The sequence below is a fragment of the Ranitomeya imitator genome, chromosome 2 (genome assembly GCF_032444005.1).
Source record: "Ranitomeya imitator isolate aRanImi1 chromosome 2, aRanImi1.pri, whole genome shotgun sequence".
NCBI lineage: Eukaryota > Metazoa > Chordata > Amphibia > Anura > Dendrobatidae > Ranitomeya > Ranitomeya imitator.
In genome coordinates, this window is record NC_091283.1 from 27,706,258 (window position 1) to 27,731,609 (window position 25,352).

At 45.4% G+C, this 25,352-nt stretch overlaps 1 protein-coding gene across 1 annotated transcript in view; it reads right to left on the minus strand.

The window, feature by feature from the left end:
• The window catches only part of ZBTB22 (zinc finger and BTB domain containing 22), a 38,307-nt gene extending 13,501 nt beyond the window's left edge, over nt 1-24,806 (minus strand). The window contains exon 1 of the mRNA XM_069746290.1: nt 24,741-24,806. The gene's annotated coding sequence lies outside the window, so the exon portion shown is untranslated. The remainder of the gene's footprint in view (nt 1-24,740) is intronic.
• Between the last annotated feature and the right edge of the window lie 546 nt (nt 24,807-25,352).

A 25,352-nucleotide genomic window follows, 5' to 3' on the forward strand; every position in this document is an offset into this window, starting at 1 on the left:
CTATGATTGCATGCCTCAGTAGCCTTCATTTAGCCAAGTCGGAGATGTAGGGCACATGCCAAGTAAAATGTACTGCTCATAAATTGATGGGCTTATATTATTACCCCGTATACACCCATATAGCTCTGTGTTTTGGACTGGGTATATATTTGTATATCAGGCAGTGTCTCTCTTAGTAAGGGTGCTCTATTATTGTTTTAACACGTTGTTTTGATTTTTTAAGATTATTATCAATAAACCATTGAATTTTATCTTTTTGATTAAGTACTGGATCTCTTCATTCGGCAACATTATATGTTAGTACGAAAATTGTGATTATGACTGACAGATGTCAAGAAGGCAGTCACTGACGCAGTCCACAAGGAGGGTAAGCCACAAGAGGTCATTGCTAAAGAAGTTGGCTGTTCAGAGTGCTGTATCCAAGCATATTAATGGAAAGTTGAGTGGAAGGAAAAAGTGTGGTAGAAAAAGGTGCACAAGCAACCGGGATAACCGCAGCCTTGAAAGGATTGTTAAGAAAAGGCCATTCAAAGATGTGGGGGAGATTCACAAGGAAAGGACTGCTGCTGGAGTCATTGCTTCAAGAGCCACCACACACAGACGTATCCAAGACATGGGCTAAAAGTGTCGCATTCCTTGTGTGAAGCCACTCATGACCAATAGACAACGCCAGAAGCATCTTACCTGGGCCAAGGAGAAAAGAACTGGACTGTTGTCAGTGGTTCAAGGTGTTGTTTTCAGATTAAAGTAAATTTTACATTTCATTTGGATATCAAGGTCCCAGAGTCTGGAGGAAGAGTGGAGAGGCCACAATCCAAAGCTGCTGGAGGTCTAGTGTGAAGTCTCCACAACCGGTGATGGTTTGGGGAGCCATGTCATCTGCTGGTGTAGGTCCAATGTGTTTTATCAAGACCAAAGTCAGCGCAGCCGTCTACCAGGAAATTTTAGAGCACTTCATGCTTTCATCTGCCGACAAGCTTTATGGAAATAGAAATTTCATTCTCCAGCAGGACTTGGCACCTGTCCACACTGCCAAAAGTACCAATACCTGGTGTAAAAACAACAGTATCACTGGGCTTGATTGGCACAAAACTCGCTCGACCTTAACCCCATAGAGAATCTATGGAGTATTGTCATGAGCAAGATGAGAGACACCGGACCCAACAATGCAGACGAGCTGAAGGCTGCCATCAAAGCTACCTGGGCTTCCATAACCCCTCAGTAGTGCCACAGGCTGATTGCCTCCATGCCGCACTGATGGAAAAGGAGCCCCGACCAAGTATTGAGTGCATTTACTTTACATACATTTCAGTAGTCCAACATTTTGGATTTTAAAATCATTTTACAAGCTGGTGTTCTAAAGTATTCTAATTTACTGAGATAATGACTTGGGTTTTCATTGGATGTAAGCCATAATCATCAACATTAACAGAAATAAACACGTGAAACAGATCACTATGTGTAATGACTAAAGAATATATGAGTTTTAGTTTTGTATTGAAGAACTGAAAAGTTAACTTTTTGAAATTCTAATTTTGTGAGAAGAACCTGTACAGGTGATGTTCTCTATGATCAGTGCAGTACATACAGTTGTGCTCAAAAGTTTACATACCCCAGCAGAGGTTTTGCTTTTCTTTTTTTCAGAGAATATGAATGATAACACCAAAACTTTTTCTTCACTCATGGTAAGTGGTTGGATGAAGCCATTTATTGTCAAACAACTGTGTTTTCACTTTTTAAATCATAATGATAACCCAAAACATCCAAATGACCCTGCTCAAAAGTTCACGTACCCTGGTGATTCTGGCCTGATAACATGCACAGAACTTGACACAAATGGGATTGAATGGCTCCTAAAAGGTAACAACATCCTCACCTGTGACCTGTTTGCTTGTAATCAGTGTGTGCATAAAAGCTGAGTAAGTTTATGGGATCCAGACAGACTCTTGCGTCTTCCATCCAGCCACTGACGTTTCTGGATTGCGAGTCATGGGGAAAGCAAAAGAATTGTCATCGGATCGACGAGAAAATGTAATTGAACTGTATAAAATAGGAAAGGGATACAAAAAGATATCCAAGGAATTGATAATGCCAGTCAGCAGCGTTCAAACTGTGATTAACAAATGGAAAATCAGGGGCTCTGTAAAATCAAAACCAGAGTAAGGTAGACCAAAAACAATGTCGTCCAAAACTGCCAGTAAAATTGTTCGGGATGTAAAGGAAAACCCATAAATAACATCAGTTGAAATACTGGACTCTGAAAACTAGCGGTGTGGCTGCTTCAAGATGCACAATAAGTAAGTACTTGAAGAAAAATGGTCTGCATAGTCGAGTCGCCAGAAGAAAGCCATTACTGCTCAAATGCCACAAAAGCGTACAATGCACAAAACAGCACAGAGACAAGCCTCAAAACTTCTGGAACAAGGTAAGTTGGAGTCAGGAGACCAAAATTTAACTTTTTGAACACAACCATAAACGTTACATTTGGAAAGAGGTCAACAAGGCATATGATCAATGGAACACCATTCCTACTGTAAAGCACGGAGGTGGATCGCTGATGTTTTTGGGGATGTGCGAGCTATAAAGGCACAGGAAACTTAATCAAAGTTGAAGGAAAGATGAATGTAGCATTTTATCAGCAAATACTGGAGGCAAATTTGCACTCATCAGCCCGGAAGATGCGCATGAGACGTACTTGGACGTTCCAACATGACAACGATCCAAAACACAAGGCCAAGTCGACCTGTCATTGGCTAGAGCATAACAATTGAAGGTTCTGGAGTGGCCATCTCAGTCTCCTGACCTCAATATCATTGAGCCACTCTGGGGAGATCTCAAGTGCGCAGTTCATGCTAGACAGCCCAGGAATTTGCAGGAACTGGTGGCTATTTGCCAAAAAGAGTGGGCAGCTTTACCATCTGAGAAAATAAAGAACCTCATCCACAACTACCACAAAAGACTTCAAGCTGTCATTGATGTTAGAGGGGCAATACACGGTATTAAGGAATAGGGTATGTGAACTTTTGATCAGGGTCATTTGGATGCTTTGGGTTGTCATTATGATGTAAAAAGAGAAAACACAGTAGTTTGACAATAAATGGCTTCACCCGACCACTAACCATGAGTGGAGAAAAGGTTTTGGTGCTAGCATTCATATTCTCTGAAAAAATACCAAGAAAGCAAAGATTCTGCCGGGGTATGTAAACTTTTGAGCACAACTGTATGTACATATACAGGGGATATCTATAACGCTGGGAGCGTCACTTTGTCGGAAGCCTTTATATACTGCGCAAGCGCCGGCGCAGTCTGGGCCTCACAGAGTGACGCTCCCAGGAGATTGCGGTATGCGTAAACACTGAACGCACACCGCGATGTCCACCGGAGAGTCAGGGACCGCCAGGAGGGTGAGTATATTCACCTGTCCCCCGTTCCAGCGCTGCGTGCGGCTCCGTCTCCCGGGTCCTCTGCTGTGATGTTTCCAGTTCAGAGGGCACGATGACGCGCTTAATGCGCCGCCCTCTGACTGAACAGTCACAGCCAGAGGAGCCGGAAGATGGCGGCGCGCAGCGCTGGAACGGGACAGACAGGTGAGTATAGCAAGTGCTGGGGGCCTGAGCTAGCGGTGACTCCGGCACCTGACCCCCACAGCGCGCCGGTGTCCCCGCCTGCTCAGGCCCCCCAGCACTCGGAGCCCAGCGACGATAGGTGAGTATGGTATTTTTTTTTTTTATATATGGCAGCATACGGGGCATATATAATGGAGCATCTTATGGGGGGGCATATAATACAATGGTGGCGCAGGATGGGAGCAGCACATGACAGAACGGGGGCGCAGGATGGGAGCAGCACATGACAGAACGGGGGCGCAGGATGGCAGCAGCACATGACAGAACGGGCGCAGGATGGGAGCAGCACATGACAGAACGGGGGCGCAGGATGGGAGCAGCACATGACAGAACGGGGCGCAGGATGGGAGCAGCACATGACAGAACGGGGGCGCAGGATGGGAGCAGCACATGACAGAACGGGGGCGCAGGATGGCAGCAGCACATGACAGAACGGGCGCAGGATGGGAGCAGCACATGACAGAACGGGGGCGCAGGATGGGAGCAGCACATGACAGAACGGGGGCACAGGATGGCAGCAGAACATGACAGAACGGGCGCAGGATGGGAGCAGCACATGACAGAACAGGGGCGCAGGATAGGAGCAGCACATGAAAGAACGGGGGCACAGGATGGGAGCAGCACATGACAGAACGAGGGCACAGGAAGGGAGCAGCACATGACAGGATGGGAGCAGCAAATGACAGAATGGAGGCGCAGGATGGGTGCAGAACATGTCAGAAAGGAGGCGCAGGATGGGTGCAGCACATGTCACAATGGGGGCGCAGGATGGGAGCAGCACATGACAGAATGGGGGCGCAGGATGGGTGCAACACATGACAGAATGGGGGCGCAAGATGGGTGCAGAACATGTCAGAATGGAGGCGCAGGATGGGTGCAGAACATGTCAGAATGGGGGCGCAGGATGGGAGCAGCACATGTCACAATGAGGGCACAGGATGGAAGCAGCACATGACAGAATGGGGGCGCAGGATGGGTGCAACACATGACAGAATGGGGGCGCAAGATGGGTGCAACACATGGCAGGATGGGGGCGCAGGATGGGTGCAGCACATGACAGGATGGGGACGCAGGATGGAGCAGCACATGTCAGAATGGGGGTGCAGGATGGGTGCAGCACATGTCAGGATGGGGACGCAGGATGGAGCAGCTCATGACAGGATGGGGACACAGGATGGAGCAGCACATACCAGGATGGAGACCATATACCAATATAGATGCTAGCCACCCGGGCGTAGAACGGGTTCAATAGCTAGTTCTCTATAATCAGAGCCGTACATATATGCACATACATGTGATGTTCTCTATAATAAGTGCAGTACATATACAGTACAGACCAAAAGTTTGGACACACCTTCTCATTTAAAGATTTTTTTTGGATTTCTATGACTAAGAAATTGTACATTCACACTGAAGGCATCAAAACTATGAAATAACACATGTGGAATTATATCCTTAACAAAAAAGTGTGAAACAACTGAAATTATGTCTTATATTCTAGGTTCTTCAAAGTAGCCACCTTTTGCTTTGATGACTGCTTTGCACACTCTTGGCATTCTCTTGATGAGCTTCAAAAGGTAGTCACTGGGAATGGTCTTCCAACAATCTTGAAGGAGTTCCCAGAAATGCTTAGCACTTGTTGGCCCTTTTGCCTTCACTCTGCGGTCCAGCTCACCCCAAACCATCTCGATTGGGTTCAGGTCTGGTGACTTTGGAGGCCAGGTCATCTGGCGTAGCACCCCATCACTCTCCTTCTTGGTCAAATAGCCCTTACACAGCCTGGAGGTGTGTTTGGGGTCATTGTCCTGTTCATAAATAAATGATGGTCCAACTAAACGCAAACCGGATGGAATAGCATGCCGTTGCAAGATGCTGTGGTAGCCATGCTGGTTCAGTATGCCTTCAATTCTGAATAAATCCCCAACAGTATCACCAGCAAAGCCCCTCCCCCACACCATCACACCTCCTCCTCCATGCTTCACGGTGGGAACCAGGCATGTAGAGTCCATCCGTTCACCTTTTCTGCGTCGCACAACGACATGGTGGTTGGAACTAAAGATCTCAAATTTGGACTCATCAGACCAAAGCACAGATTTCCACTGGTCTAATGTCCATTCCTTGTGTTCTTTAGCCCAAACAAGTCTCTTCTGCTTGTTGCCTGTCCTTAGCAGTGGTTTCCTAGCAGCTATTTTACCATGAAGGCATGCTGCACAAAGTCTCCTCCTAACAGTTGTTGTAGAGATGTGTCTGCTGCTAGAACTCTGTGTGGCATTGACCTGGTCTCTAATCTGAGCTGCTGTTAACCTGCGATTTCTGAGGCTGGTGACTCAGATAAACTTATCCTCCGAAGCAGAGGTGACTCTTGGTCTTCATTTCCTGGGGCGGTCCTCTTGTGAGCCAGTTCTTTGTAGCGCTTGATGGTTTTTGCCACTGCACTTGGGGACACTTTCAAAGTTTTCCCAATTTTTCGGACTGACTGACCTTCATTTCTTAAAGTAATGATTGCCACTCATTTTTCTTTACTTAGCTGCTGTTTTCTTCTTGCCACAATACAAATTATAACAGTCTATTCAGTAGGACTATCAGCTGTGTATCTACCAGACTTCTGCACAACACAACTGATGGTCCCAACCCCATTTATAAGGCAAGAAATCCCACTTATTAAACCTGACAGGGCACACCTGTGAAGTGAAAACCATTCCCGGTGACTACCTCAAGAGAATGCCAAGAGTGTGCAAAGCATTTCAAAAAACTGACAGTCACATCCAAACATAGACTAAGTGTGAACAGGTGCTGAACCTAGAGTCACCAACTCGTATACAGTCAAGTAAATAAGGCAGAACACTGCAGTGCTGAAACATGCAAACATGAAACACGAAAATTGAACTGCATTTACTGCACTAGAAATATGAAAAATGAGAGCGTTTAGCGCATAACAATGGCCAATTTTATGTGTACCTGGTAGCCCCTTTACGGCATCTCTCTTATACCAGGTCCTACACTTTCCTTTCCTCACTGAGAATAAACGTCTCCATCTGAATGGGTACCTGTGAAACCTCTTCTTAGACTAAAATTCTCTCTCTCTGTGGAGGGGTAATGGACCTGCTGCGATTAAAACACCTGTGGCTAGGAGGTGGAGTGCTCGGTCAGAAGGCTAAAAAATAAATTTCAAAAGTCTATGTTTGGATGTGACGGTCAGTTTTTTGAAATGTATTCTTTAGCCTTCTGACCGAGCACTCCGCCTCTTAGCCTCAGGTGTTTTAATCGCAGCAGGTCCATTACCCAATTTTTCATATTTCTAGTGCAGTAATGCAGTTCAATTTTCGTGTTTCATGTTTGCATGTTTCAGCGCTGCAGTGTGCTGCCTTATTTACTTGAGTGTGCAAAGCAGTCATCAAACCGAAAGGTGGCTACTTTGAAGAACCTAGAATATAAGATACTAGATGGTAGCCCGATTCTAACGCATCGGGTATTCTAGAATATGTATGTAGTTTATTTATGAAGATTTTAGAATAATACATTGAATACACAGGATTCAGCCAACCGCGACCAATTAGCGAAGCGTGGTTCAAATCCAGCGCCAATTCGCGGCTGAACTGCACCTGTCGCTGATTGTTCGCGGCCGGCCACACAGTACATAACAGCCCACGTAGTAAATAGCACAGCCACGTAGTATAATGCACAGCCACGTAGTATATAGCACAGCCCACGGAGTATATAGCACAGCCCACGGAGTATACAGCATAGCCCACGGAGTGTATAGCACAGCCACACAGATACATATCTATATACTAGATTGTGGCCCGATTCTAACGCATCGGGTATTCTAGAATATGCATGTCCCCGTAGTATATGGACAATGATGATTCCAGAATTCGCGGTAGACTGTGCCCGTCGCTGATTGGTCGAGGCAACCTTTATGACATCATCGTCGCTATGGCAACCATTATGACATCTACGTCGATACTGTGCCCATCGCTGATTGGTCGAGGCGAATTCGCGGCAGACTGTGCCCGTCGCTGATTGGTCGAGGCAACCTTTATGACATCATCGTTGCCATGGCAACCATTATGACATCTACGTCGATACTGTGCCCGTTGCTGATTGGTCGAGGCCTGGCGGCATCGACCAGATTCGCGGGATGTCTACGTTCTTTATGACATCATCGTCGCTGTGCCCGTCGCTGATTGGTCGAGGCCGAATCAGAGACGCGGGATTTCTACGTCGATACTGTGCCCGTTGCTGATTGGTCGAGGCCTGGCGGCCTCGACCAGTCAGAGACGCGGGATTTCCAGGACAGACAGACAGACAGAAAGACAGACGGATCCGTCTGTCTGTCTTTCTGTCCTGGAAATCCCGCCTCTCTGATTGGTCGAGGCGGCCAGGCCTCGACCAATCAGAGACGGGCACAGCATCGACGTAGAAATCCCGCGTCTCTGATTGGTCGAGGCCTCGACCAATCAGCAACGGGCACAGCGACGATGATGTCATAAAGGACGTAGAAATCCCACGTTTCTGATTCAGCGACGGGCACAGTATCGACGTAGATGTCATAATGGTTGCCATGGCGACGATGATGTCATAAAGGTTGCCTCGACCAATCAGCGACGGGCACAGTCTGCCGCAAATTCTGGAATCATCATTGTCCATATACTACGGGGACATGCATATTCTAGAATACCCGATGCGTTAGAATCGGGCCACAATCTAGTCTATATATATAATTGTCTAAGGGTTTTTCCATCTGTCTGTCTGTCCTGGAAATCCCACGTCCCTGATTGGTCGATGCCGCCAGGCCTCGACCAATCAGCGACGGGCACAGTATCGACGTAGAAATCCCGCGTCTCTGATTGGTCGAGGCCGCCAGGCACAGCGACGATGATGTCATAATGGTTGCCATGGTGACGATGATGTCAAAGGTTGCCTCGATCAATCAGCGACGGACACAGTCTGCCGCGAATTCTGGAATCATCATTGTCCATATACTACGGGGAGATGCATATTCTAGAATACCCGATGCGTTAGAATCGGGCCACAATCTAGCACGTGTCACGCTAGCAAGCAAGCCTTGCCATGCGTGCTATGAGCGCGTGCAGGGCTGTATATAATATATACACATGTATGATCCCGTCCTGTGTATATACAGGGGGCAGTATGAGCGCGTGCAGGGCTGTATATAATATACTAGATTGTGGCCCGATTCTAACGCATCGGGTATTCTAGAATATATATGTCCCCGTAGTATATGGACAATGATGATTCCAGAATTCGCGGCAGACTGTGCCCGTCGCTGATTGGTCGAGGCAACCTTTATGACATCATCGTTGCCATGGCAACCATTATGACATCATCGTCGCTGATTGGTCGAGGCAACCTTTATGACATCATCGTCGCCATGGCAACCATTATGACATCGTCGCTGTGCCCGTTGCTGATTGGTCGAGGCCTGGCGGCCTCGACCAATCAGAGACGCGAGATTTCTACGTCGATGCTGTGCCCGTTGCTGATTGGTCGAGGCCTGGCGTCCTCGACCAATCAGAGAGGCGGGATTTCCAGGACAGACAGACAGAAAGAAAGACAGACAGACGGAAAAACCCTTAGACAATTATATATATAGATACACATGTATGATTCCGTCCTGTGTATATACTGTATACAGGGGGCAGTATGAGCGCGTGCAGGGCTGTATATAATATATACACATGTATGATCCTGTCCTGTGTATATACAGGGGGCAGTATGAGCGCGTGCAGGGCTGTATATAATATATACACATGTATGATCCCGTCCTGTGTATATACTGTATACAGGGGGCAGTATGAGCGTGCTAGCAAGCCTTGCCATGCGTGCTATGAGCGCGTGCAGGGCTGTATATAATATATACACATGTATGATCCCGTCCTGCGTATATACAGGGGGCAGTATGAGAGCGTGCAGGGCTGTATATAATATATACACATGTATGATCCCGTCCTGTGTATATACTGTATACAGGGGGCAGTATGAGCGCGTGCAGGGCTGTATATAATATATACACATGTATGATCCCGTCCTGTGTATATACAGGGGGCAGTATGAGCGCGTGCAGGGCTGTATATAATATATACACATGTATGATCCCGTCCTGTGTATATACAGGGGGCAGTATGAGCGCGTGCAGGGCTGTATATAATATATACACATGTATGATCCCGTCCTGTGTATATACTGTATACAGGGGGCAGTATGAGCATGCTAGCAAGCCTTGCCATGCGTGCTATGAGCGCGTGCAGGGCTGTATATAATATGTGTCTGTCTGTCTGTCCTGGAAATCCCACGTCTCTGATTGGTCGAGGCCGCCAGGCCTCGACCAATCAGCGACGGGCACAGTATTGACGTAGAAATCCCACGTCTCTGATTGGTCGAGGCCGCAAGGCCTCGACCAATCAGCGACGGGCACAGTGACGATGATGTCATAAAGGATGTAGACATCCCGCGTCTGATTGGTCGAGGCCTGGCGGCTTCGACCAATCAGCAACGGGCACAGCGACGATGATGTCATAAAGGACGTAGAAATCCCACGTTTCTGATTCAGCGACGGGCACAGTATTGACGTAGATGTCATAATGGTTGCCATGGCGACGATGATGTCATAAAGGTTGCCTCGACCAATCAGCGACGGGCACAATCTGCTGCGAATTCTGGAATCATCATTGTCCATATACTACGGGGACATGCATATTCTAGAATACCCGATGCGTTAGAATCGGGCCACAATTCAAGATTCAAAGAAGCTTTATTGGCAGGACCAAATACACATCTATATATATATATATATATATATATATATATATATATATATATATATATATATATATATATATATATATATACTGCACTGATCAGGTACGGACTGGGGCTGAAATTCAGCCCTGGCATTTGAAATCACACAGGCCCATGGGGTCCCCGTCCCCATGTAACAGATGGAATATATTACTAATATTACCATGGATGAAGGAAAGCAAGATTTACTACCAGACCAATATTTCTATTGATAACTGTGGCCTACTGGGGTAAGTCAGTGACTTTGTGCTCCGTCACAACTCAACAGTATGGGTGTCTTGAGAACACCGATTCTGTTAACAATGTAGCAGACAAGGCAGCCCACAACCAGACCGGCCCTGGCACTGATTATAGAGAACATCAGCTGTATATATATATTTGTGTGTGTATATGTATATATACATACATATACTGATTATAGAGAACATCCCCTGTGTTTACGTGTATATATATACATACAAACTATCTTTCCAGGTATGTGCCAAGCCTCATGCTATAGCCCAAAAAAAAAACGAAGGCAGCACTCCAATAGAAAAAAATAGATCTTTTTTTTTCTATTGGGGTGCTGCCTTCGTTTTTTTGTAATATTTATATATACACAGTGCCTTGCAAAAGTATTCGGCCCCCTGGAACTTTTCAACCTTTTCCCACATTTCATGCTTCAAACATAAAGATACCAAATGTAAATTTTTGGTGAAGAATCTGCAACAAGTGGAACACAATTGTGAAGTTGAACAAAATGTATTGGTTATTTTAAATTTTTGTGGAAATTCAAAAACTGAAAAGTGGGGCGTGCGATATTAGGCTACTTTCACACTAGCGTCGTACAACGCACGTCGCAATGCGACATTGCGACATTCCAACGTATACTGTGAAAGCGCCGCACAACGGGGGCAGCGGATGCAGTTTTCAACGCATCCGCTGCCCCATTCTGAGCTGCGGGGAGGAGGGGGCGGAGTTCCGTCCACGCATGCGCGGTCGGTAATGGCGGACACGACACACCAAAAAACGTTACATGCAACGTTTTTGGTTTCGACGGTCCGACGCAACACGACGCAACCGTCCCACGATGGTTGCGACGTGTGGCAAAGCGTCGCAATGCGTCGCTAATGTTAGTCTATGGAGAAAAAACGCATTCTGCAAGCAATTTTACAGGATGCGTTTTTTCTCCAAAACGACGCATTGCGACGTGCGTCGTACGACGCTAGTGTGAAAGTAGCCTTATTTGGCCCCTTTCAGTGCAGCAAACTCACTCCAGAAGTTCATTGTGGATCTCTGAATGATCCAATGTTGTCCTAAATGCCTAATGATGATAAATATAATCCACCTGTGTGTAATCAAAGTCTCCGTATAAATGCACCTGCTCTGTGATAGTCTCAGGGTTCTGTTTGAAGCACATAGAGCATCATGAAGACCAAGGAACACAACAGGCAGGTCCGTGATACCGTTGTGGAGAAGTTTAAAGCCGGATTTGGATACAAAATAATTTCCAAAACTTTAAACATCCCAAGGAGCACTGTGCCAGCGATCATATTGGAATGGAAGGAGCATCATACCACTGCAAATCTTCCAAGACCCGGCCGTCCCTCTAAACTTTCATCTCAAACAAGGAGAAGACTGATCAGAGATGCAGCCAAGAGGCCCATGATCACTGTGGATGAACTGCAGAGATCTACAGCTGAGGTGGGACAGTCTGTCCATAGGACAACAATCAGTCCTACACTGCACAAATCTGACCTTTATGGAAGAGTGGCAAGAAGAAAGCCATTTCTCAAAGATATCCATAAAAAGTGTTGTGTAAAGTTTGCAACAAGCCACCTGGGAGACACCAAACATGTGGAAGAAGGTGCTCCTGTCACATGAAACCAAAATCAAACTTTTTGGCAACAATGCCAAACGATATGTTTGGTGTAAAGGCATCACAGCTCATCTCCCTGAACACACCATCCCCACTGTCAAACATGGTGGTGGCAGCATCATGGTTTGGGCCTGCTTTTCTTCAGCAGGGACAGGGAAGATGGTTAAAATTGATGGGAAGATGGATGGAGCCAAATACAGGACCATTCTTGAAGAAAACCTGTTGGAGTCTGCAAAAGACCTGAGACTGGGAAGGAGATTTCTCTTCCAACAAGACAATGATCTGAAACATAAAGCAAAATCTACAATGGAATGGTTCACAAATAAATGTATCCAGGTGTTAGAATGGCCAAGACCTCAATCCAATCGAGAATCTGTGGAAAGAGTTGAAAACTGCTGTTCACAAACGATCTCCATCAAACCTCACTGTTGTCGAGCTGTTTGCCAAGAAAGAATGGGCAGGAATTTCAGTCTCTCGATGTACAAAACTGATAGAGACAAACCCCAAGGGACTTGTAATCGCAGCAAAAGGTGGCGCAACAAAGTATTAAGTTAAAAGGGGCCGAATAATATTGCGCGCCCCAGTTTTCAGTTTTTGCATTTCCACAAAAAATTTAACCCCTTCTTGACCTTGGGATTTTTTCGTTTTTTGCTCCCCTCCTTCCCAGAGCCATAGCCTATTTAATTTTTCCGTCAATATGGCCATGTGAGGGCTTATTTTTAGCGGGACGAGTTGTACTTTTGAACGACATCATTGGTTTTACCAGGTCATGTGCTAGAAAATGAGAAAAAAATTCCAAGTGCTGTGAAATTGTAAAAAAAAAAAAGTGCAATCCCATGTGTGTTTTTTGGCTTTTTTTGCTAGGTTCACTAAATACTAACACTGAGCTGCCATTATGATTCTCCAGGTCATTACGAGTTCATAGACACCAAACATGTGTAGGTTATTTTTTATCTAAGTGGTGAAAAAAAAAATCCAAAGTTTGCTAAAAAAAAAAAAATTGCGCCATTTTCCGATACCCGTAGTTTCTTCATTTTTCGTGATCTGGGGTCAGATGAGGGTTTATTTTTTGCGCGGCGAGCTGACGTTTTTAGTGATACCATTTTGGTGCAGATACGTTTTTTTGATCGCTCGCAACCAAGAAAACGTAATTCAGGTGTTTTGATTTTTTTTTTTCCCGCTACGCCGTTTAGCGATCAGGTTAATCCTTTTTTTTTTAATTGATAGATCGGGCGACTCTGAACGCGGCGATACCAAATATGTGTATATTTGATTTTATTTTTATTGTTTTGTTTTGAATGGGACGAAAGGGGGGTGATTTAAACTTTTATATTTTTTTTTATTTATTTAATTTTTTTGTTTAAAACATTTTTTTTTTCTTTTGTCATTCTTCAATTGCCTCCATCGGAGGCTAGAAGCTGGCACAACTTGATCGGCTCAGCTGCATGGGAGCGATCATCAGATCGCTGCTGTGTAGCTGAATTACAGGTTTGCTATGAGCGCCGTCCACAGGGTGGCGCTCGAAGCAAGCCGGCATCAGCAACCATAGAGGTCTCCAGGAGACCGATGCATTGCTGACCCCCGACCATGTGACGGAAGTGGTAGTTAAATGCCGCTGTTAGCGTTTAACATCGGCATTTAACTAGTTAATAGCGGCGGGTGGATCGCGATTCCACTCGCCGCTATTGTGTGCACATGTCAACTGTTCAAAACAGCTGACGTGTCGCGGCTTTGATGCGGGCTCACCGCCGGAGTCCGCATCAAAGCAGGGGATCTGACCTCGCACGTACTATCCAGTCCGAGGTCAGAAAGGGGTTAAAATAACCAATACATTTCATTCAACTTCACAATTGTGTTCCACTTTGTTGATTCTTCACCAGAAATTTACATTTGGTATCTTTGTTTGAAGCATGAAATGTGGGAAAAGGTTGAAAAGTTCCAGGGGGCCAAATACTGTTGCAAGGCACTGTATATATGTGATATACACACACCCCTGATGCTGTCTATAGTCAGTGCAGTGCATATACAGCACAGACCAATAGTTTGGACACACCTTCTCATTTAAAGATTTTTCTGTATTTTCATGACTATGAAAATTGTACATTCACACTGAAGGCATCAAAACTATGAATTAACACTTGTTGAATTATATACTTAACAAAAAAGTGTGAAACAACTGAAATTATCTACTATATAATTGTCTAAAGGTCACTTCCGTCTGTCTGTCTGTCTGTCCTGGAAATCCCGTGTCGCTGATCAGCGACGGGTGCAATCCGGCGGCAAAATGGCCGCTCCTTCCTCTCCGCAGTCAGTGCCCGCTCCATACTCCCCTCCAGTCAGCGCTCAGACAGGGTTAATGGCAGCGTTAATGGACCGCGTTATGCCGCGGTGTAACGCACTCCGTTAACGCTGCTATTAACCCTGTGTGACCAACTTTTTACTATTGATGCTGCCTATGCAGCATCAATGGTAAAAAAAAATCTAATGTTAAAAATAATTAAAAAAAATAAAAAATAGTTATATACTCAAACTCCATCGGCCCCTCGGATCCAGAACAGGCCTTTCCCGCTCCTCGCAACGCCCCGGTGACCACTCCATGCAATGAGATCTCGCGAGATGATGACGTAGCGTGGCTGTGTTATACACTACGTGGGCTGTGTTATACACTACGTGGGCTGTTATAAACTTCGTGGCTGTGTTATATGTTATGTGGGCTGTTATACACCACGTGGGCTGTGTTATGTACTACGTGGCTGTGCTATATACTCCGTGGGCTGTGCTATATACTACGTGGCTGTGCATTATACTACGTGGCTGTGCTATTTACTACGTGGGCTGTTATGTACTGTGTGGCCGGCCGCGAACAATCAGCAACAGGTGCAGTTCGGCCGCGAATTGGCGCTGGATTTGAACCACGCTTCGCTAATTGGTCGCGGTTGGCTGAATCCTGTGTATTCAATGTATTATTCTAAAATCTTCATAAATAAACTACATACATATTCTAGAATACCCGATGCGTTAGAATCGGGCTGCCATCTAGTATATACATATATATACAGTGGGGAAAAAAAGTATTTAGTCAGTCAGCAATAGTGCAAGTTCCACCACTTAAAAAGATGAGAGGCGTCTGTAATTTACATCATAGGTAGACCTCAACTATGGGAGACAAACTGAGAAAAAAAAATCCAGAAAATCACATTGTCTGTTTTTTTAACATTTTATTTGCATATTATGGTGGAAAATAAGTATTTGGTCAGAAACAAACAATCAAGATTTCTGGCTCTCACAGACCTGTAACTTCTTCTTTAAGAGTCTCCTCTTTCCTCCACTAATTACCTGTAGTAATGGCACCTGTTTAAACTTGTTATCAGTATAAAAAGACACCTGTGCACACCCTCAAACAGTCTGACTCCAAACTCCACTATGGTGAAGACCAAAGAGCTGTCAAAGGACACCAGAAACAAAATTGTAGCCCTGCACCAGGCTGGGAAGACTGAATCTGCAATAGCCAACCAGCTTGGAGTGAAGAAATCAACAGTGGGAGCAATAATTAGAAAATGGAAGACATACAAGACCACTGATAATCTCCCTCGATCTGGGGCTCCACGCAAAATCCCACCCCGTGGGGTCAGAATGATCACAAGAACGGTGAGCAAAAATCCCAGAACCACGCGGGGGGACCTAGTGAATGAACTGCAGAGAGCTGGGACCAATGTAACAAGGCCTACCATAAGTAACACACTACGCCACCATGGACTCAGATCCTGCAGTGCCAGACGTGTCCCACTGCTTAAGCCAGTACATGTCCGGGCCCGTCTGAAGTTTGCTAGAGAGCATTTGGATGATCCAGAGGAGTTTTGGGAGAATGTCCTATGGTCTGATGAAACCAAACTGGAACTGTTTGGTAGAAACACAACTTGTCGTGTTTGGAGGAAAAAGAATACTGAGTTGCATCCATCAAACACCATACCTACTGTAAAGCATGGTGGTGGAAACATCATGCTTTGGGGCTGTTTCTCTGCAAAGGGGCCAGGACGACTGATCCGGGTACATGAAAGAATGAATGGGGCCATGTATCGTGAGATTTTGAGTGCAAACCTCCTTCCATCAGCAAGGGCATTGAAGATGAAACGTGGCTGGGTCTTTCAACATGACAATGATACAAAGCACACTGCCAGGGCAACGAATGAGTGGCTTCGTAAGAAGCATTTCAAGGTCCTGGAGTGGCCTAGCCAGTCTCCAGATCTCAACCCTATAGAAAACCTTTGGAGGGAGTTGAAAGTCCGTGTTGCCAAGCGAAAAGCCAAAAACATCACTGCTCTAGAGGAGATCTGCATGGAGGAACGGGCCAACATACCAACAACAGTGTGTGGCAACCTTGTGAAGACTTACAGAAAACGTTTGACCTCTGTCATTGCCAACAATGGATATATTACAAAGTATTGAGATGAAATTTTGTTTCTGACCAAATACTTATTTTCCACCATAATATACAAATAAAATGTCAAAAAAACAGACAATGTGATTTTCTGGATTTTTTTTTCTCAGTTTGTCTCCCATAGTTGAGGTCTACCTATGATGTAAATTACAGACGCCTCTCATCTTTTTAAGTGGTGGAACTTGCACTATTGCTGACTGACTAAATACTTTTTTTCCCCACTGTATATATATATATATATATACTAGCTGAAGAGCCCGGCGTTGCCTGGGCATAGTAAATATCTGTGGTTAGTTATAGCACCTCACTTCTCTTATTTTCCCATCACGCCTCTCATTTTCCCAATCACATCTTTAATTTTCTCCCTCACACCTCTCATTTTCTCCCTCACTCCTCTCATTCCCGCCTAACACTTTTCATTTCGACCTCACATCTGTCATTTTCCGATCACTCCACTATTTTCCCTCACTCCTCTCATTTTGCACTCACACCTTTTCATTTTCACCTCACACCTCTCATTTTCACCTCAGTACATACATGTTTGTCATCTCCCTTATATATAGTATACACCTGTATGTCATCTCCTGTATATAGTATATACCTGTATGTCATCTCCCCTGTATATAGTATATACCTGCTGTGTGTCATCTCCCCTGTATATAGTATATACCTGTATGTCATCTCCTCCTATATATAGTATATACCTGTATGTCATCTCCTCCTATATATAGTATATACCTATATGTCATCTCCTCCTATATATAGTATATACCTGTATGTCATCTCCTTCTATATATAGTATATACCTGTATGTCATCTCCTCCTGTATATAGTATATACCTGTGTGTCATCTCCCCTGTATATAGTATATATCTGTGTGTTATCTCCTCCTGTATATAGTATATACCTGTATGTCATCTTCTATATATAGCATATACCTGTATGTCATCTCCTCCTGTATATAGTATATACCTGTAGGTAATCTGCTCCTGTATATAGTATATACCTGTGTGTCATCTCCTCCTGTATATAGTATATACCTGTATGTCATCTCCTCCTGTATATAGTATGTACCTGTATGTCATCTCCTTTATATAGTATATACCTGTGTCATCTCTCCTGTATATAGTATATATCTGTGTGTCATCTCCCCTGTATATAGTATATACCTGTGTGATCTCCTGTATTAGACCTCGTTAACACGTTATTTGCTCAGTATTTTTACCTCAGTATTTGTAAGATAAATTGGCAGCCTGATAAATCCCCAGCCAACAGGAAGCCCTCCCCCTGGCAGTATATATTAGCTCACACATACACATAATAGACAGGTCATGTGACTGACAGCTGCCATATTTCCTATATGGTACATTTGTTGCTCTTGTAGTTTGTCTGCTTATTAATCAGATTTTTATTTTTGAAGGCTAATACCAGACTTGTGTGTGTTTTAGGGCGAGTTTCGTTTGTCAAGTTGTGTGTGTTGAGTTGCGTGTGGCGACATGCATGTAGCGAATTTTGTGAGATGAGTTTTGTGTGGCAACATGCGGGTAGCAACTTTTTGTGTGTCGAGTTGCATGTGACAGGTTAGTGTAGCAAGTTGTGTGCAGCAAGTTTTGCGCATGGCGAGTTTTGCGCGAGGTGAGTTTTATGTCTGGTGCCTTTTGAGTATGTGCAAGTTTTGTGTGAGGCAACTTTTGCATGTGTTGCAAATTTTGTGCATGTGGCAATTTTTCCGTATGTGCAAGTTTTGCGTGTGGCGAGTTTTCCATGAGGTGAGTTTTGCACTTGTGGCGAGTTTTGTGTGAGCCTATTTTTTGCATGTGGCGAGTTTTGCGCGTGGTGAGTTTTAAACGGCGACTTTTGTGTTTCGACTTTTATGTGGCGAGGTTGGCGTATGTGTGGTGAAATGTGTGCTGAGGGTGATATGTGTTCAAGCACGTGGTAGTGTGTGGCGCATTTTGTGTGTGTTCATATCCCCGTGTGTGGTGAGTATCTCATGTCGGGGCCCCACCTTAGCAACTGTACGGTATATACTCTTTGGCGCCATCGCTCTCACTCTTTAAGTCCCCCTTGTTCACATCTGGCAGCTGTCAATTTGCCTCCAACACTTTTCCTTTCACTTTTCCCCATTATGTAGATAGGGGAAAAATAGTTTAGTGAATTGGAAAGCGCGGAGTTAAAATTTCACCTCACAACATAGCCTATGACGCTCTCGGGGTCCAGACGTGTGACTGTGTAAAATTTTGTGGCTGTAGCTGCGACGCTTCCAACACTTTTCCTTTCACTTTTTTCCCCATTATGTAGATAGGGGCAAAATTGTTTGGTGAATTGGAACGCGCGGGGTTAAAATTTCGCCTCACAATATAGCCTATGACGCTCTCAGGGTCCAGACGTGTGACTGTGCAAAATTTTGTGGCTGTAGCTGCGACGGTGCAGATGCCAATCCCGGACATACACATATACACACACATTCAGCTTTATATAGTAGATATATATATATATATATATATATATATATATATACACACACACACACACACACACACACACACACACACACACACACACACACACATACACATATCTACTATATAATTGTCTAAGGGTCACTTCCGTCTGTCCTTCTGTCTGTCTGTCACGGATATTCATTGGTCGCAGCCTCTGTCTGTCCTGGAAATCTCGCTATCTCTCAGATAACTCTCTTCTCGACCCTCTTCAATCTGGCTTCCGCTCTTTACACTCTACTGAAACTGCCCTCATTAAAGTCTCTAATGACCTACTAACAGCTAAATCTAATGGTCACTACTCCATGCTAATTCTCTTGGATCTCTCTGCAGCATTCGACACTGTGGATCATCAGCTCCTCCTCACTATGCTCCGCTCCATCGGCCTCAAGGACACCGTTCTCTCCTGGTTCTCCCATCTCTCTGACCGATCCTTCACTGTATGTTTTGCTGGTTCCTCCTCCTCTCACCTTCCCCTTACTGTTGGGGTTCCTCAAGGATCAGTCCTAGGCCCCCTACTCTTCTCGTTGTATACTGCCCCTATTGGACAAACAATCAGTAGATTTGGTTTCCAGTACCATCTCTATGCTGACGACACCCAATTATACACTTCTGCTCCCGATATCACACCGACCTTTTTAGAAAACACCAGTGATTGTCTTACCGCTGTCTCTAACATCATGTCCTCCCTCTATCTGAAACTAAACCTGTCAAAAACTGAACTCCTCGTGTTCTCTCCCTCTACTAACCTACCTTTGCCTGACATTGCCATCTCCGTGTGCGGTTCCACCATTACTCCAAAGCAACATGCCCGCTGCCTTGGGGTCATCCTTGATTCTGACCTTTCATTCACCCCCTACATCCGATCACTGGCTCGCTCTTCTTACCTGCATCTCAAAAACATTTCTAGAATTTGCCCTTTTCTTACTTTCGACTCTGCAAAAACTCTGACTGTTTCACTTATTCATTCTCGTCTGGTCTATTGTAACTCTCTACTAATCGGTCTCCCTCTTACCAAACTTTCCCCGCTCCAATCTGTCCTGAATGCTGCAGCCAGGATCATATTCCTCACCAACCGTTACACCGATGCCTCTACCCTGTGCCAGTCATTACACTGGCTACCCATCCACTCCAGAATCCAGTACAAAACTACTACCCTCATCCACAAAGCACTCCATGGCTCAGCACCACCCTACATCTCCTCCCTGGTATCAGTCTACCACCCTACCCGTGCCCTCCGCTCCGCTAATGACCTCAGGTTAGCATCCTCAATAATCAGAACCTCCCACTCCCGTCTCCAAGACTTTACACGTGCTGCGCCGATTCTTTGGAATGCACTACCTAGGTTAATACGATTAATCCCCAATCCCCACAGTTTTAAGCGTGCCGTAAAAACTCACTTGTTCAGACTGGCCTACCGCCTCAATGCATTAACCTAACGATCCCTGTGTGGCCTATTTATAATAAAAAAAAAAAAAAAAAAAAAAGGTTCCTCGCATCATGTTCTCATACACTTTATGCAGTATTAGCCCTCTGTGTCTGTACTGCTACATACTTAGGCAGTTAACTGGTTCATGCAGCTTTACATGAACACCTGAGCCTTACACTATAGCTGGTCCGAATAACTAAAGCAATTGTTACCATCCACCTCTCGTGTCTCCCCTTTTCCTCATAGTTTGTAGCTTGCGAGCAGGGCCCTCACTCCTCCTGGTATCTGTTTTGAACTGTATTTCTGTTATGCTGTAATGTCTATTGTCTGTACAAGTCCCCTCTATAATTTGTAAAGCGCTGCGGAATATGTTGGCGCTATATAAATAAAATTATTATTATTATTATTATTATAAATCCAAGTCACTGATTGGTCGCGGCAAAACAGCCACGACCAATCAGCGACGGGCACAGACCGGAAGAAAATGGCCGCTCCATATTCCCCGCAGTCAGTGTCCCCGGCGCCGCTCCATACTCCCCGCAGCGCAGTCAGTGTCCCCGGCGCCGCTCCATACTCCCCACGGCGCTGTCAGTGTCCCCGGCGCCGCTCTATACTCCCCGCGGCGCAGTCAGTGTCCCCGGCGCCGCTCCATACTCCCCGCTCCATACTCCCCGCGGCGCAGTCAGTGTCCCCGGCGCCGCTCCATACTCCCTGCGGCGCAGTGTCCCCGGTGCCGCTCCATACTCCCCGCTCGGGATGTCTACGTCCTTTATGACATCATTGTCGCTGTGCCCGTTGCTGATTGGTCGAGGCCTGGCGGCCTCGACCAATCAGAGACGCGGGATTTCTATGTCGATGGTGTTCCGGTCTCGGATTGGTCGAGGCCGCAGAGACGCGGGATTTCCAGGACAGACAGACAGACAGAAAGACAGACAGATTCTAACGCATCGGGTATTCTAGAATATGCATGTCCCCGTAGTATATGGACAATGATGATTCCAGAATTCGCGGCAGACTGTGCCCGTCGCTGATTGGTCGAGGCAAACTTTATGACATCGTCGTCGCCATGGCAACCATTATGACATCTACGTCGATACTGTGCCCGTTGCTGATTGGTCGAGGCGAATTCGCGGCAGACTGTGCCCGTCGCTGATTGGTCGAGGCAACCTTTATGACATCGTCGTCGCCATGGCAACCATTATGACATCTACGTCGATACTGTGCCCGTCGCTGAATCAGAAACGTGAGATGTCTACGTCCTTTATGACATCATCGTCGCTGTGCCCGTTGCTGATTGGTCGAGGCCTGGCAGCCTCGACCAATCAGAGACGCGGGATTTCTACGTCGATGCTGTGCCGGTCTCTGATTGGTCGAGGCCTGGCGGCCTCGACCAATCAGAGAGCCGGGATTTCCAGGACAGACAGACAGACAGACGGAAAAACCCTTAGACAATTTTATATATATATATATATATATATATATATATATATATATATATATATATATATATATATATATATATATATATATATATATATATATATATATAGAGAGAGATATATATATATATATATACAGTGGGGCAAAAAAGTATTTAGTCAGTCAGCAATAGTGCAAGTTCCACCACTTAAAAAGATGAGAGGCGTCTGTAATTTACATCATAGGTAGACCTCAACTATGGGAGACAAACTGAGAAAAAAAAAATCCAGAAAATCACATTGTCTGTTTTTTAACAATTTATTTGCATATTATGGTGGAAAATAAGTATTTGGTCAGAAACAAACAATCAAGATTTCTGGCTCTCACAGACCTGTAACTTCTTCTTTAAGAGTCTCCTCTTTCCTCCACTCATTACCTGTAGTAATGGCACCTGTTTAAACTTGTTATCAGTATAAAAAGACACCTGTGCACACCCTCAAACAGTCTGACTCCAAACTCCACTATGGTGAAGACCAAAGAGCTGTCAAAGGACACCAGAAACAAAATTGTAGCCCTGCACCAGGCTGGGAAGACTGAATCTGCAATAGCCAACCAGCTTGGAGTGAAGAAATCAACAGTGGGAGCAATAATTAGAAAATGGAAGACATACAAGACCACTGATAATCTCCCTCGATCTGGGGCTCCACGCAAAATCCCACCCCGTGGGGTCAGAATGATCACAAGAACGGTGAGCAAAAATCCCAGAACCATGCGGGGGGACCTAGTGAATGAACTGCAGAGAGCTGGGACCAATGTAACAAGGCCTACCATAAGTAACACACTACGCCACCATGGACTCAGATCCTGCAGTGCCAGACGTGTCCCACTGCTTAAGCCAGTACATGTCCGGGCCCGTCTGAAGTTTGCTAGAGAGCATTTGGATGATCCAGAGGAGTTTTGGGAGAATGTCCTATGGTCTGATGAAACCAAACTGGAACTGTTTGGTAGAAACACAACTTGTCGTGTTTGGAGGAAAAAGAATACTGAGTTGCATCCATCAAACACCATACCTACTGTAAAGCATGGTGGTGGAAACATCATGCTTTGGGACAGTTTCTCTGCAAAGGGGCCAGGACGACTGATCCGGGTACATGAAAGAATGAATGGGGCCATGTATTGTGAGATTTTGAGTGCAAACCTCCTTCCATCAGCAAGAGCATTGAAGATGAAACATGGCTGGGTCTTTCAACATGACAATGATCCAAAGCACACCGCCAGGGCAATGAAGGAGTGGCTTCGTAAGAAGCATTTCAAGGTCCTGGAGTGGCCTAGCCAGTCTCCAGATCTCAACCCTATAGAAAACCTTTGGAGGGAGTTGAAAGTCCGTGTTGCCAAGCGAAAAGCCAAAAACATCACTGCTCTAGAGGAGATCTGCATGGAGGAATGGGCCAACAACAGTGTGTGGCAACCTTGTGAAGACTTACAGAAAACGTTTGACCTCTGTCATTGCCAACAAAGGATATATTACAAAGTATTGAGATGAAATTTTGTTTCTGACCAAATACTTATTTTCCACCATAATATGCAAATAAAATGTTAAAAAAACAGACAATGTGATTTTCTGGATTTTTTTTCTCAGTTTGTCTCCCATAGTTGAGGTCTACCTATGATGTAAATTACAGACGCCTCTCATCTTTTTAAGTGGTGGAACTTGCACTATTGCTGACTGACTAAATACTTTTTTGCCCCACTGTATATATATATATATATACACACACACACACACACACATATATATACAGCCGATGTTCTCTATAATCAGTGCAGTATATATAATCTATATATATAATTGCCTAAGGGTTTTTCCGTCTGTCTGTCTGTCCTGGAAATCCCACGTCCCTGATTGGTCGATGCCGCCAGGCCTCGACCAATCAGCGACGGGCACAGTATCGACGTAGAAATCCCGCGTCTCTGATTGGTCGAGGCCGCCAGGCCTCGACCAATCAGCAACGGGCACAGCGACGATGATGTCATAAAGGACGTAGACATCCTGCGTCTCTGATTGGTCGAGGCCGCCAGGCCTCGACCAATCAGCAACGGGATCAGCGACAATGATGTCATAATGGTTGCCATGGCGACGATGATGTCATAAAGGTTGCCTCGACCAATCAGCGACGGGCACAGTCTGCCGCGAATTCTAGAATCATCATTGTCCATATACTACGGGGACATGCATATTCTAGAATACCCGATGCGTTAGAATCGGGCCACAATCTAGTTATATATATATATATACACACACCTATATACATATACATACACACAGGGGATGTTCTCTATAATCAGTATATATACACACACACATATATATATACAGCCGATGTTCTCTATAATCAGTGCAGTATATATATATATACACACACAGGGGATGTTCTCTATAATCAGTATATATATATACACACACACACACATACAGCTGATATGATGCATCATCCTTCTGGGCTGTGGACGGCGCAGCCTCCTCTCTCCCCACAATACACCGGGCTGTGGACCGGCTGAGGGCAGTGGACGCCCCCGGTCCCCCGTGTCGCACACCCGGGCCCCCGCCTCACACACCGACAATAATCGCACCCGACAGATTTCTCACCCCAGGACTGTGTCTCGCTGTCTCTTTAACACCCTCTGTGTCTCAGGCCTCCTTAGGCTCCGCCCCTTAGTTAAAGACAGTTGCCTCATCTTATGCGAAGAAATAGCAAACTCAGCCGACACAAAAGGTTTTACCTTTAATGCCGCTGTCACAGCAGAGGTCTCATCTGATTGGTTGCTGGGAGCCGTAGGACGCGCCCCTTTTTGTTTCAGGCGACCTCGTCTGAGGGGGTTACTGAAACTATCGTGATTGGTTCGCTGGTCTGTCAATAAAAAAAAAGCGTCCGTCCGAGCTTGTGATTGGCTGAGAAGCTAAATAGAGCGCTTTGTGCGACTCCAGACATGTAGTGTAGGTGCACGGCCGCTGTCTGGCCGCGGCTGCGCTGAGATAACGTTATATAGGTCACAAGCCGCCCTGCTGACAATACAAGTACACAGCTCGGGCAGAGCCGCCTGGTGCAGCTTAAGAAACAGTTTCATCTGTCCGCCCACAACCTAAAGGACATGTTATCAAAACGGCTGTTAACCATAGCAACCAATCACAGCTCAGCTTTTATTGTGCCAGACTTGTTTAAGAAATTAAAGCTGAGCTGTGATTGGTTGTTGTGGGCAA